This window comes from Amblyomma americanum, chromosome 11, assembly GCF_052857255.1.
Source record: "Amblyomma americanum isolate KBUSLIRL-KWMA chromosome 11, ASM5285725v1, whole genome shotgun sequence".
In the NCBI taxonomy this organism is placed as follows: Eukaryota; Metazoa; Arthropoda; class Arachnida; order Ixodida; family Ixodidae; genus Amblyomma; species Amblyomma americanum.
Genome location: NC_135507.1, coordinates 86,008,700 through 86,024,247, shown reverse-complemented (window position 1 = coordinate 86,024,247; position 15,548 = coordinate 86,008,700). Strand labels below are relative to the sequence as shown.

General features: G+C 46.7%; 1 protein-coding gene across 1 annotated transcript in view; it reads right to left on the bottom strand.

Annotated features, from left to right (window-relative positions):
- Positions 1-11,003: 11,003 nt before the first annotated feature.
- The window catches only part of LOC144110462 (uncharacterized), a 30,815-nt gene continuing 26,270 nt past the window's right edge, over positions 11,004-15,548 (bottom strand). Inside the window, exon 6 of the mRNA XM_077643370.1 lies at positions 11,004-11,131. The gene's annotated coding sequence lies outside the window, so the exon portion shown is untranslated. The remainder of the gene's footprint in view (positions 11,132-15,548) is intronic.

The following is a 15,548-nucleotide window of genomic DNA, read 5'->3' as shown; positions in this document are numbered from 1 at the left end:
GGTTTTTTGTGTGCGACAGGTAGTGGCGGCAGGCGCTGCAGCATGCAGGAAGCATCAGGGTTACATTGGCTGCCAGTACGAGACAGTTACAGCGCAATATTGGTACAGCTAGCTAATATTCAGTTCGTTTAGGTTCAAAAAGTGAAGTGTCTCGCGCCTTTCCGCTTTAATAACAAACATTACATATATGTATTTATCGCATGATATGTTTGACGCATGCTTTACAATAATTTGCGACTGAACTGACTAACTTGTGGTTGGGCTAGTTGGTGGGAATACACTACATAATAAGGTGTTTGTCTGGCCTAGTCGGTACATGGTAATAACTGAAGGCACAGCGCACGATGGACGGGACAAGAAAGAGACAAACACAGCGCTGACTTACGACTGAAAGGCTTTATTGCTCGCGCGCAATAAATAGGCGAAAAGGAGCACAATCAAGAGAAGAACAGCATCAGTGATGATTGTCAAAAAACACACAACAACAAAAGCACACAATCGCAACCTACACAAGCGAACTTAACTGTTAAGAAAGTCAACTTCGGTTGTGTTAGCGCGACGGAAGGTTTGCTGACGCAGTTGTCAATCACCGGTGAATTAAAAGAGCTTCCACGATTTCCCGCGTACGTTGGTCCTTATGTTTATATAGTAGTCTAGCACGGCCGAAAAAAGGAGTGCGTTGACAGGAAAGCGAATGTATAACCAAATTGCTTCTGGGGGGTGGTTATAGGAAGCGTTTATGCTCATTTAGGCGTTCATTGAGGCAGCGCCCTCTTTGGCCAGTGTAAAATCGCCCACAGGACAGCTCTATCTTATAGACAACATTTTTACGGCACTGCACATAGGGTGATTCCTGATTTTTTCCGCATTCGGCAGGTGGAGGTACTTCACGGTTTACGGTTTTACACAAGCGCTGCAGTTTGTTTGGGGCAGAAAAGATCACTCTGACACCGGCTTTTCCTGCATTTTTTTTCACGTTATGTGATACCTTGTGCACATAATGGATCACCGCAAAGTTTCGGTTTTCTGCTGCCGGCGGACTCGTTGTTTTTGTTCTGAATTCGGCAAGAATTTTCTCCGCTACAGCACGCAGGACGTGGTCTAGAAACCAGCCTTTTTCAGCCTCATGATCTGGCTTCTGAAGCTAGATTGCATTTGATGGGAACATGACCCGGAAAAGGCATTTTTGAGGGCGGCTGTCGTGACGCCTTGTTTTACTATTTATGAATGCGAGGATGAGTATGATAGAAGCCCTTTTTGTGCACGGGTTGAGTAGCGCCAGCATACCCCTTCGTCGCACATCATCATCTGTAGGTCCAGAAAGTGAATTCCGTCATGATCCGGAACTTTCATCGTTAGTTGAAATGATTTTATATTAGACGTGAACAATATCAGGATGTCACTGGTTTGATCTGCAACACTGCGGCCACTCCTTAATCTAAAGATCACCAGAACGTCGTCAACGTAACGGATTACACGTACCACTGAAAATCCAAGTAAGGCTTTTTGCAAATTTTGGTCCAAGGAAGCTATTAGACAGTCACTGAGGAACGAAGCGAGGCCCGAGCCTATTATTTCCCATGTGTTGTCTCCCACTTAATCGGACCGTTCTCACCTTCTTTAGGCCATGGCTTACGTGTTTGAGCATTGCGCGTACTGAAGCGTGGAGGAATGTTCGACTGTTGAAAGACTGCCTGCGCGTCGCCTGTTGGCGGATTGCCCCCCCCCCCCCCCCCCCCCAGGTGGTGCCTCCCGACGTCTCAGCCAGGAACTGCGCGCAGCTTCACTCGGCACTGAATGGCTGTGACGACAAGTCTGGGCTGCGCTCCAAATGAAAGAGCGACAGGCACAAGCGGAACAGACCGTTCACCTCGTAGGAAACCCGAACAACCACGCTGCCAATCTGAAAATACTGCAAAAAGGACCGAAGTTGTGCTCAGCACACTCACTAAGTAAACCGGAGCTACTTGCCATGGCAAGAAAGACAGCGGGAAGAGCAAAGGACGAGACAGATGCCGCCCGGTGCATCCTAGACTCAGTGGAATCCTTTCCCGCCACAAAGGTAAACAAAAATCATTTGGATCTACACAGGCTGACCAGTGCTCTCACAAATGCCGATCTCAAGCTAGTCCTGGCCGATAAAGAAGGTTGTTTTGCCGTCCTCCCGTCGGCTGTTTACCACAAGAAAGCTCAAGATGCTTTAAGTGAAAATTTTCATCTTGTGAAGAAATTCCGCCCGAATAAGGCAAAAATGGAAGCACTGTTCAGATGTGAAAGGCTTGGCTTGGACAAGCTGGCAACCAATGTAAACAAAAGCACCGGCTCGAGATTGCAATGCTTTTTCTCAGCCACAACTCACAAAAGGATTGTAGCGTGTCGGAATTTTTCCAGGAGAAGCCTTTGAAAAATGTCAGCGCCTTGTCTGTAGACATCAAGGATATGTTCTATTCTCTCCCTCGAGATGCCGTGCACATTGCCGTGAGTCAAGCGATTGACCTGTACGGTGCAATCATATTCCAAAAACACTGCGGTATTGACGTTGCCAGCCTCCTTCATCTACTAGATCTATATCTGCGCTCGACGGCCGTGCCTTTCAAAGGCAGCTACTTTATCCAGAAGGAGGGCGTCTGTATAGGCTCGGGCCTCGCTCCGTTCCTCAATGACTGTCTACTAGCTTCCTTGGACCAAAATTTGCAAAAAGCCTTACTTGGATCTTTAGTGGTACGTGTGTTCCGTTACGTTGATGACTTTCTGGTGATATTTAGATTAAGGAGTGGCCACAGTGTTGCAGATCAAGCCAGTGATATCCTCACATTGTTCAGGTCTAATCGAAAACCATTTCAACTGATGATGGAAGTTCGGGATCATAACGCCATTCGCTTTCTGGACCTACGAATAATGATGTGCGACGAAGGGGTATGCTGGCGCTACTCACCCCGAGCACAAAAAGGGCTTCTATCATACTCATCCTCTCATTCAAAAACAGTAAAACGAAGCGCCGTGACAGTCGCCCTCAAATATGCCATTTCCAGGTCATGTTCCCATAAACTGCAATCTAGCTTCAGAAGCCAGATCATGAGGCGTAAAAAGGCTGGCTTTCAAGACCACATCCTGCGTGGTGTAGCGGAGAGAATTCTTGCTAAATTGAGAACAAATACAACGAGTCCGCTTGCAGCAGAAAACCGATACTTCGCGGTGATACCTTATGTCCACAAGGTACCACATAACCTGATAAGAATTCCAGGAAAAGCCGCTGTCAAAGTCATCTTTTCTGTCCAAACAAACTGCAGCGCTTGTGCAAAACCGTAAACCGTGAAGGACCTCCACCTGCCGAATGTGGAAAAAATCACGAATCACCCTATGTGCACTGCCGTAAAAATGTTGTCTATAAGATAGAGCTATCCTGTGGGCGATTTTATATTGCCAAACAGGACGTTGCCTCACTAATTGCCAAAGTGAGCATAAACGCTCCCTGAAACCTCCGCCCAAAAGCAATTTGGTTATACATTGGTTTTCCTGTAAATTCACTCCTTTTTCGGCCGTACTAGAATACTATAAAAACATAAGGATCAACGTATGCGGGAAATCGTGTAAGCTCTTTTAATTCACCGGGGACTTGACAACTGCGTCAGCAAATCTCCCGCCGCGCTAACGCAAAAAGAAATTGACTATCTTAACAGTTAAGTTCGCTTGTGTAGGTTGCGATTGTGTGCTTTTGATGTTGTGTGTTTTTTTAGAATCATCACTGATGCTCTTCTGTTGGTTGTGCTTCTTTTCGCCTATTTGCTGCGTTCGAGCAATAAAGCTTTTCAGTCGTAAGTTAGCGCTTTGTTTGTCTCTTTCTTGTCCCGTCCTTCGTGCGCTGTGCATTCAGTTCGCACTGCATAATGCTCATGGTGTCTTTATTTTGTTACACTTTTTGTTGTAGCTACCACTGTTACATTTCCTGTACACAGAGGGTGACACATAATACACTAACTCTGTAGGCAAAATAACATCTGCGTGCCCTCGTGTGAAATAGAGGTTCCGAGATCGCTATTTTGAGGGCCGCTCCTGCTAGTGTGTCATCTACCACAAAAGGTGTACTCAAAAACAGAATGTATTTGTCTTTATGTTTGGATTGAAAATATGCCTGCATAATTTGCACCCAAACATAAAGACAAATAAATTTTGTTTGTGAGACCACCTGCTGCGGTAAACCATTTACCACAAAAGGTGGTCTCACAAAAAATTCATCTGTCTGTCTGTTTGGATGAAAAATAATCCTGCGTAATTTCCAGCAAACGTTTTTGCGTCGCGTTGGATTCCCTCAGCTGCACGAGGTCCTTTCTTAATTCAAGGCTGTCACAGGCAGCCTTTGCTGCACGCTCTTCGGCTTGCTGATGCAGCGCCATCAGGCCGCTGAATGCCGAATTGGAAGAGCGCGTCCTGCTACTTCTCTTAACGCTGTTGCTAGAACCTGGGCTGTTGGAAGGGTTCCCCACTGAAGACGAAGCTTCGTCTGCATTGGATCCTTGGCTCTCCATTTGTACAGGATCACTTGCAGTCGGAAAGTCCATATCGCTTGAATATGTTTGAACTTCACTTCCTTCTGGTGGGAAAACCACTACTGGCAGCTGTGCAGGACAAGAAAAAAGGCTTGTAATTTTAAAAGAGGTCACAGGGCAGAAATGGACGGAAAATGCAACATCGACATGTGAAACAAAAACCCTTCACATAAAAGTTTATCACATGAAACGTGACACGCAAGTAGTGTTCAACACATTGTACAAAATATGGCTATATTTTATATGGCAGTCATGCAGAAGTACAAGTGAATATAACCAGCTTAGCGTGTTACACAGAAGAAATCACAAAAGAAAAAGAGAAGGTGTGTTTGAAGGCACAGTAATGTTTCAACAACTTTCAGCGTAGTGCTCTAAGGACATTACAAGATATATGATACGCATGCAAGCTTATCATGCACAAAAAGCAAGCCTGCAGCAAAAACTGCGCCCTGAACAGCTCTAGTGTCCTGGTGAGAACAGCTGATTACCTCCACACTTTCCTCAACAATGCTTTTGTCATTGATTGGCAGTGATCTGAGGAAAGAATGAAGCTGCCAGTAGAATGGCCATCGGATTCCTTTTGCATCTGTTGTGATGCCACAATGCCTAAGTTTCCTGCAAAGAAAGTTTTATTGTATGCATGAGGTTTTGCACCATGAAAGTATGAATACGTGCAGTGTTGCTTCCTTTATGGTAGGCACAAACAAAATAAAAAACAGGCTACCATTTGCACTAGAGAGCAATGTAGCACTCACCTGTCACTTAAGAAAATGCCACAATTTTTTAACGCACTCTACGCTACACGACATACACAGTTTTCGCATGGTACACTGGTGTAGTAACTTGTACACTAGGCGCTCACGCGGCTTTTAACTTCAGCGAGCTAAATGAAGGCTGTCGATAAAACAGTGAATCACACGCGGAGTCCACGCCGACATATGATCGCGCAAGGACAAGAACAATGTCAGTTCTTGAAAACATTCCAGAAACGCTGCGTATCTTCTGTCGTTTACAACACGCCGGCGCGGTGTCGCGACTGCGGACAAGGCCTAAATGCAGCAGTGCTAACAGCGCGGAGTGCCTCTCTTGCGCGTCAGTGCTGTAACATCACACAAACTTCCGTCAGAATTCATCGTTTCTTTACTAGGAATGAAGACTTCCACTCATCGATAGTGCTTGTTCAGATTTTCAAGCTTTTGCCGAACTTGCTTCGCGGTGTACGGGCCTTCCCCCGCTTGCAGGCCCTGGTTCAGCTTTTCTACCATCACGCAATATAGGCGCGAGTTTCGTGTGTTTGAGCCCAGAGCAATCAAATTGTCTTCAAAGATGCGTACTAACGCCTCTGTTGTCGCTGCGGTTCAGATAACACGCTTTTGTGAGGCTGTTTCGTTGGGAGCCGAGCTGCAGGCGTCGGACATGGGGGCGGGCATTTTGCCAGTTAATACGCTTTACTGATGTAGCCAACCTCAGTTTGAGGTAACCATGGTTAGCAGAATAACTGTGGTTACGTTTATCGTGTGAATGTGCGTAACTACGGTTACCCTTAACTGTGGTCAAACTTAACCGCGGTAAGGCTGCCCGTGTGACAAGGACATGACTCATCTCTCTTCACGCTAACCCCGGTTGTGGGTAGAGCAGGAAGTGAAAACCAGTCTGTGAACGTGGGTGTTTGTCGGAAAGCAACTCGTTGTAAGTCAGGTTTTCTAGAATTTTGAAAGGTGAACCGATAATTAAGGGTTGGGGTGTCCTTCACAGACAGCCTTTTAATTTCCTGCTCTGCCAACATACGGAAGGTGAGTCAATCGACTTCCATTTTATTCTTTTGAACCTGAAGCCCCACAGGTTGCCACCAACTATCGAGATCGAGTGTAAAGCGCAGCGGCCGAAGGGTAATATGGTGCACCACTGTACCTGTCTCGACCTGTTCGTCGCGTTCGCAGCCATGCTTTGCGCACAAAAGGAGAGAGAGCAAGTATTTATTGTGATAAGCTAGAGACAAGTGCTGGTACAGGAGGCGGACAGGAGAACTAGGAGAGTGCGTAGAAATTTTGAATTCACTGGAAGTTTAGGCTATTCATTGTGTCCTTTAAACAACTTCCCTCACATACAGATAAGAAAACATCTTCGCTCTTCCCTTTTGAACAAGAATTCGGAAATGTGAACGAGGGTTTTCGCTGAAAAATATTTTCTGTATTGCAGAAGGTGGTACTATTCTGCAAGTTGTCAACTTACCACTTGCGGACACCAGTAAGTCATCTTCCCCGGAAAGCTTGTTTTAGAACTAAAAGGTCTCGAAGCTAAACGACACCTCAAAATCTTCTTGAGAACGAAAACTCCGGATCGTCGCGCGCTGTCTGCAGCAGAGGCTAGGCAAGAAGAGCAAGGGGCCTTCGTCGCCGTTGCGTGGTGTGTGGGTTGTTCATTGTTTGGGCTACAGATACAGACAGATGAATGGAGGAAGTTAGAGCGCCGGAGGTTAAAGCGCAGGTGGATGAATTTTAGCGCCAGGTGCAAAAAGCAATCCACCCGGCAATATGGCGGTACGTGGAAATGTGTATTGCAAGAAGGAAAAGAGAAAGAAAGGCTTTAGGAGGAGAGAAAAATCATGAATGAGAAGTGCACCCTTCCTTGCTTCTGAAAAACACCTCTCCTACTGCTGACATACTGACTTGCCCTTGAAATGCAGCCCTTTTGGAATGTGCTGCTTTTATGGACGCTCCTCTCCCGATCTTTTCACACTGCGCTACTCTATGGGGGTAAGAGACGAGTTGCTACCTGCTTAGTGGCTTTGTAGTGTGTCTCGCTGAATGTTTCATTAGCTTGCAGTTCCTACATCCATAGTATTCTTCACAATACAGTTTTCACCAACGTCCTAGCGGCCGCCACATCTAGGCTAGATAACGGCGGTGAAAGGCAATACGTTTTCCCTAATTTGCTTATCGCCAACCTTTTTCCGCGTACGCAGCGGAAGGTAGCCTGTGCGACCAAAAATGACTCCCGTGACGTCACGGCTTCTGAGAAAAACAATACGAGGCTCTTTTTTCACATGTAATTAACTGCTTTCAGTCTTGTTAACACCTGTATTCTTGTAACGAATATTTCTACTAATATTGAAGCATATTTCCTTGGTTTTCATAATCTCGTCCCAGCTGATGTCAATGGAAACCACTTTACAAGGAACTACATCACGAGAGCGTCACCAAAACATTGACACGCTGTTCAAGCATATCAAAGCGTAGTTCAACAGAGCTAGCCTCGTTGGAGAAACTGCTTTATCTTCATAAAAGTGGTGAACACGAATTAAAAGTAGATCGACGCGACGCTATTTTTTTCGCTGCTGTCCATCACGTTTGCGAGATGCCTTCAGAGCGATGGATTCGGATAAGAGCAGGAGATAGAGTTCTATCGTGACAGTTTGAGTGGCCTCTGATTTACTGGGGACAACTCAGGGCCTAGAGAGGAATCACCCTTGGTTGAACGCCCGTAAAAGCACTCAACACAGAAGGTTCGGAGCAAAACTAGATAAGAATAAAACTTATCAACTGACCGGGAACTGTAGAATAGTTGTCACGGAATACACGGCCGCAGGTCCGAACCACAGGCGTGAAATCACCGTTTTCAGTAATGGCAGTGTTATTACCTGCAAGCCCGCGGGTGCGTTTTTAACTGCGTAAAATTTCGGGCTGATGATTCTGTATTTAAAACAACTTTTAAACACCAGTTTTGGAATCCTCACGTGCTATCTTACAGCTGGAGCACAAGCCATCAAATAGCATGGAATGAATTTTAACGCAGCAGTATCTCTCCTAACGTCGGCACACGCAACCAGCTTCCAGGCGCATTCTGTAATATGCTGGGCGATAGCTACCCAGTAAAAAAAACAAAAAAAATACAACAAGAAACAAACCTGTCGTATAATGGTACCTTGTTGTGTCGTAATGTTCTGTAGTTTGTAGTATTTTCTTGTGTTGTTGTTTGTTGTATTGTTGTTTGTTGTCTTGTTGTTTGTCTTGTTGTAGTTTGTCGTGTTGTAGTTTGTCGTATTGTTGTTTGTCGTTTTGTTGCTTGTCGTATTGTTGCTTGTTGTATTGTTGCATGTCGTGCTGGGTAGTTTGTAGTAGTGTCAGTTGAAGCAGTATGGAGCCCACGAAATCCTTTTGCGCGCTGTCTCTCACCGTCCATTCACCTTGCATTCAGTGCTGTTATGCCATGCATACTAAAACGGTAGCATTTAGGTTGTTCTCACAAAAATTTCCGGCTTCTTTGTCACAAAATTCCTCAGGCGGTCGAAAGAGGTCACATGACACTGCGACATCATCCCAACCTCATGCGCACTGTGCGTTGTGAGCCACCTTCCCCCCATGGTGCATGACAATGAAAGTAATTAAAATAAATGCAACGAAATTTCCACATTAAGCTATCACGGGTTTACACATGAGCCTTAATAATGGAAGCTCAGGAAAAGCAACCTGGTTCCCGCAAGCCGCACTGGTGGCTGAGCCACCTACCTAGGCACTGGCGCACTGCTTGCTCCACTGTGCCAGGCAGTGGTGCGACGACTCCCCACAACCTATGAATTCGATTGAGAGGTCTGTGATGTAATCAACACCTTGTGACCACCAGTCTCGACTTATAGAGCGCTGCCAAATTTGAAGATCTGAGGACCACTAAAACTTCCAAACTCTACAAAATTTTGGAAGGAGACACACTCCAGAAACTGGAATATGGTGGATAAGTGAATCGGATTAGTACAATTACATATAATCCAATACAGAGTACTCATACATTCTAGAAGGCGATAACTCATGCATGCTATATAAGGGCAATGGAACAGATTCCAGCCAGATGCTTGGTAGGAAAATGCGCTAAACGTGCTAAATGTGGACACCATTGCAGGCAACCTAAATGCTATCGCATTTTCTTCTATAACAATGTGATAAAAAAGGCCCTTAAATTTATGGGAAACTTTTCTGTTTGTGCACTGTGCTGCAGCAGACATATGGTTTAGTAAAACATGCAAAATGCAGCCTCAGAACTGCCTTAGCACCGAAAGGACGACACGCATGGAAGGATCGAGCTACTTAGCATTCGATGATTTATTTGATGGTGATGGTTGCGCTGCCTTGAATTCACCATCTTGTGAGCCTGCATAGGACATAAGATTTGATAAGTAAATTTTGTTGCTGGGTACACACAAAAACTCTTGCTAAAACACATGTACTAGTGCTATTAATGTCAAACCACATTATAACTAGCACCGATATAGTGAGCTGACCGATAAAATGAAGACCACAAAAGAGCATCCACGTCATCAAAACAGCCCACATCACCGGCCCATACGTCAAAGGTGCAAATGAAATGCTGGCCCGCCTATTTTTTTTAGCAAGGATTTCAGATTCGTCACATATTGCCAACCCTTAAGCGCTTAATGCCTTACTCGAAACACCGCACACCAAAGGAACGACCATCCGGCATCGTCTACAAAAAACCCTGTGCTGACTCTCCTGCCAGCTACATCGGCAAAAGAGAGAATTTTCCTCAAAGGCTTTATCGGCATAGCAACCATGTTTGGAGCTACGACTGAGAGCAAAGTGCAAAACACTTTTTGAAACATAAATCACCAGCATATGTGCCTGATCTGCACTACATCACAAAGCCTGCCCCTCGCTGCCCCATGATGAGGCACTGTTCACACAAAAACTCATCTCACAGGGCAGTCACTCCTCTCTGGGGACGGCATTGGTCTTTTGGGTACATAGACACTGACTCAGGTGACTCGCACGATGAACCCCTAAACATAGGTCGCAAGTAGGTTAAAAAGCAGCACGTCTTTTCCTCCAAACCCAGTCAGTCGTGAAGGAGCAGAAACGTCGGTTGCTGAAAAAAATAAATCACTTGAGCTGCACCAGAAATCAATACTGCGAGTGCTTCGAAGCCCAAAATACCGTTCCATGTTGCATTATTTAAAGCACACACAAATGAACATGCTTGCATACCCCCGCCAAAACATTAAGTGCCAACAAGATACATACTTATATTCACCCTAATGGTTTCTAAAATGAGTTGAGGAACACCCCCGCCATTCCGTATCTTGGCATTGCACTCCTTTTTGCCTCGCATGGAAGCAATAAAAAGGTGTATGCGGTGCACAGGTCTTCAAAATGATGGCTAAACCATTAAAGATTGGGTTGTGTAGTAAATGCTGGCTAAACGTAGTCGCCGTATATCCAGCTCCAATATTAAGTGCGTAAAGAAAAGGTAGTGGATGAGGTATGCATTGGCATAGATGCTTGAGGAACTCCACAGAGCACTCCAAGGACATAATAAAGGTCGGAAACTGCCAAAACCAGACAACACGAGAGGAAACCAGGACAGAGCACCTGTTGTTCCTGAAGAGAACAACTGGGGCTCTGGAGGCCAGGGGATTCTGCAGAAGCCAGTTGGAGAACCCCTGGTATGAACCGCACCTCATTAGCGCCGCAGATCAACACACTTTTGTGCCAAGTATCGCACAAACTGCTTGTGGTGTTTTCCAACCTCCTCCTCGGGGCACCCTTTCTCCTTGGGGAAGTGAGCAAAGGGAGCTAAACAAAAAAAAATAAACCAAGTAATTGACAAACCTCAATGCTGAAGACACATTCCGGCCTATGTACATAATATATATGACAGCATTTAGCCTCTTTCTATATTAAGTAACAGTAGTGGCTGCAGCACAAGAGAAGATGAACAGGTTTATATTTCGCACTTAGACTTACCCGAAATGTATGTGAAACAAAAGTGCAAAGCAGAGTACCTGCGATAAATTTGTTACACTCTAATAGGCTACACAATTGAGCTTTAATATATAATGTTATGTACAGCAGTGAACAAATGAAAAGCGAACACAATATCATGTAAATTTCAACTTAAAGAAAAATTTTATAGACGAGGCCAAATAATTCCACGCATCACTTTATACCACAGAAGAAGGAATAAAGTGAACTATTATCTCATCATTTTTGATTGAAATCTTATCGTTTCGCTGCTCAGGTCTCAGCACTCCTGTTTGTGATTGACACTGATTGTACTTTTGTGCTGCATGTTTTATGTCTAGAATGTTCGTCATCCTAAAGCTGCGGAACAAAAACAAAGATAATCATAACAGACTGCTGCATCTACTCATCGGACATTCCCACCAACTTCATAGGTGAAAGAGGCGGATGCACCATCGTCTTGCCCTTTGCAATATCTTTATTGCTCTGCTTCCCAAAGACGCTGCGTTTTGTAAGCACCTCTACACCCCACAAAGCAACAGCGAGGCGCTTGCAAAATGCAGCGTCTGTGGTCTGCATCATCAGTGCCACCCGCACGTCTGCAGTCACGTGCACACCATTCCCGAGCTGCACCTGCAAACAGCTCTAATGACACCAAAAAATAAAAAGGGCAAAATAAACATCTGGTGAAACACTACTGATACTTAGTTAGAAATACTCAACAATCCACATCATTCACCTTGCTAATGCTCTTGAGGGAATTCAAACGAGGCCAGAGGATTAAAATGCTTGAGTTACTCTCACATTAAAATTTTTTTAAATATCAGTTTGATCTACCTTACCTCAATCTGTCATCACACTATCTATCAAAAATATTACTCCACATTTTGTCAGGAAGCATAAGTTTTAGCACTAGCTACACACTTATCATACTGGATAACAAAAACAATTCAAACCTTCGTGCCCCCATCAATACCACCACATTTTCAAACGTAATTCTTTCTAATGTGCTCGCTACGCACCTTGCTCAATTACTGCTGCCCCCACCCGCAGGCAAAATAAAGGCAGCTAAGCAAGGCTCTTGAATGTATAAAAAGCATTACTACAACTACTCTTCACGCTTCCATACATACGCAGGCACCCTATACAGAACATACCTTCCCTTGCCTCCACGCCCTCAACCTACACCAGAAGGGACAAATCATCGACATGCCCAACTTAACAGCTGGAAAGTGGTCACGCTCCCATACCTCCAAAACACCTATCTCATTTAGATGGATAGCCTATCCACAGCAGCCATTTTTCTTCACTTACCCTAAGGCCACGACTCTCAAAGCATGCCCCTACATACTCCCCCCCCTTCATACCACTCACACCCTAGAAGCCCCCAAAAAGTCAAAGAGGCCAACGCATACTCGCCCTACACCCAAACTCACACTCAAGGTCTCTCTGTACACTTCATACTGCTAATAGAGTGGTTGCAGATGCCACATTCACGCCACTGGCTTGCCTGTACTAATCGGCACCGAGTGCTGGGTTACCACAGACAAGCTGGCTCCAGCAATGGATGTGTTAAGGGCTTGTAAGCATACTGAGCGGATTCATTGATGAACTTACAGCCCACAAGGCAGTACAAAGAAAAGTGACATACACAGCCCTGAACTCACAAACTTTAATCAATGTAAGACAAAAGAAGAAACATCGCACACCAGTTGTGCAGGTTCATGGTTTATAGGGTTTTAACGTGCTAAAGCGATTTAGGCTATGAGGAACGCTGCTGTGGAGAGCTCGAGGAAATTTTGACCACCTGGGGTTTTTAATTCGCACTGACATTGCACAGTACACAAGCCTCTAGCATTTTACCTGCATCAACATGCGACAGCCGCAACTGGGATCAAATCGAGTTCTTTCGGGTCAGCAGCCAAGCATGATAAGCACTAAGCCACCACAACGGCTCAATTGTGCATGTAACAAAGCATCTCATGAGCAAGGAAAGATATTGTGTACACAAAATTTACAAGCAAGCAAAACGGATAACAAGACTGCAACAAAAAGGCCCCATGATTGCAAGAAAAACCTGTAAAAAAGCAAAAGCTAAGTTCTTTTATGTTGTAGGCTTAACGCCTCAGGAGCGAAGGAAACGAGACCACTGCTACGAGCCGACACCAGAACAGAACTGCCAGCCGTGGCTGCACGAGCCACGACCAGGTGCCGTCTTGATTCTCTTCGCAGTGTAGCGCGCGCTAGCCGGGTTGTCGGCGCCGCCCAAGAGAGGGTGCTACAGGGCCCCCCGCCTAGACTGGAAGTCGAAACGAACGGAGGGCCAGCCATGGCACTCGAGCACTAGGTCAGGCGGCGCTGGGAGTCGTTTCAGGGCGGTCTCCATGTAAGCCGGTTTAAGGCGGTCTAGACTGACGGTCTCTTCGCGGCCGGTTTGGAGGATGGTGACGGTTTTCGGGGTGCGGCGGAGAACGCGGAAAGGTCCGTCGTAAGCCGGTGTGAGTGGAGCTCGGACAACGTCGCGGCGCACAAAAACCTGGGTCGAAGTAGCCAGATCGGGGTGTACGAAAATGGTATCGTGGCGGGACGGACGTGGGGGAGTAGGCCGGAGGTCTTTAACGCAGTCCAGCAAGCGTTGGAGGAATTCTTGGGGCTGGGTTGGAAGCTGCTGGTATGTAAAGCAGTCGCCTGGAAGACGCAAAGCACTTCCATACACGAGCTCTGCAGCTGAGCATCGTAAGTCTTCTCGGATGACGGCCCTTAGACCAAGCAGCACAAGGGGCAAGGAGTCGACCCAGGAGGCGCAGTTGAGGCGCGCAGCGAGGGCGGTCTTCAATTGACGGTGAAGGCGTTCCACCATGCCGTTAGCACACGGGTGGTATTCAGTGGTACGGCAATGCCTGGCTCCGAGAATATTATTAACGGAAGCAAACAGGGAGGACTCAAACTGGCGTCCACGGTTGGTTGTCACAGTGCCAGGACAACCAAATCGAGATACCCACGCAGAAATGAAGGCGCGCGAAACAGTCTCTGCGGTGATGTCAGGAATGGGGACTGCCTCCGGCCAGCGAGTGAAGCGGTCAACTATGGTCAAGATATAGCAGCAGCCTCGAGAGATGGGTAGAGGGCCCACGATGTCGAGATGAACATGGTCGAAACGACGGCCAGGGGGTAGAAAGGCTTGGGAAGGTGTCTTGGTATGGCGACAGATCTTGGTCGACTGACAGGGTAGACACCGGCGCGTCCAAGCACGCACATCAGCGTTGAATCCGGGCCAAACATAGCGCTGGGTGAGAAGGCGCTGAGTAGCCCGAATGCCTGGATGGCATATGTCATGGAGAGAATGGAAGATAAGGCGACGTAGTGAAGCCGGAACAAAAGGGCGAGGAAAGTCCGTTGAAACATCGCACCACAAGGGCTCAGGCGAGCAAGGATGGGGCACAACCCGTAATCGGAGAGAACGAGGGTTCACTCGAAAAGCGGCGAGCTCATCGTCGTTCTGCTGGGCAGACGAAAATGCGGCCCAGTCGACGGTGGACGATGGAGCGTCTACCGCGGCTATACGAGAGAGGGTGTCAGCGGCGGTGTTGGCTGCACCTTTCACATGCCGGATGTCGCTAGTAAACTCCGAGATATAAGCGAGCTGACGGAGTTCACGTGACACATACTTCGATGAGTTGGTCCGGAACACATATGCCAGCGGTTTATGATCGGTTAGCACGTGAAACTTGCATCCTTCTACAAAATGCCGAAAGTGCTGGATAGCGGAGTAGATGGCTAGGAGCTCTCGACCCAAGACGCTGTAGCGGGTCTCAGCAGGAAGTAGCTTCCGAGAGTAAAAAGACAATGGTCTTCACTCGGAGTTAATGTACTGCTATAAGACGGCTCCGATGGCCCCGCTGGAGGCATCCACCATCAATCTCGTAGGGGCGTCGTTACGCGGATGGACTAGAAGCACGGCGTTAGCGACTGCTTGCTTCGCGGCAGTAAAGGCGGCCTGGGCTTCAGATGACCATGAGATTGCGGAGGACGAGCCAGCGGTTTACCGGAGGAGGTCGGTGAGCGGGCGAAGTAGCACTGCACAGTGCGGGATAAAGCGGCGGGAGAAATTCACCAGCCCCAGGAATTGTCACAGGAGGCGCCGGTTTGTGGGCAGGGGAAAAGTCTAGATGGTCTGGACGTGGGACGCGAGAGGGCGGATACCCACATAGGATATGTGATGGCCCAAAAACTCGAGCTCAGAAGCACC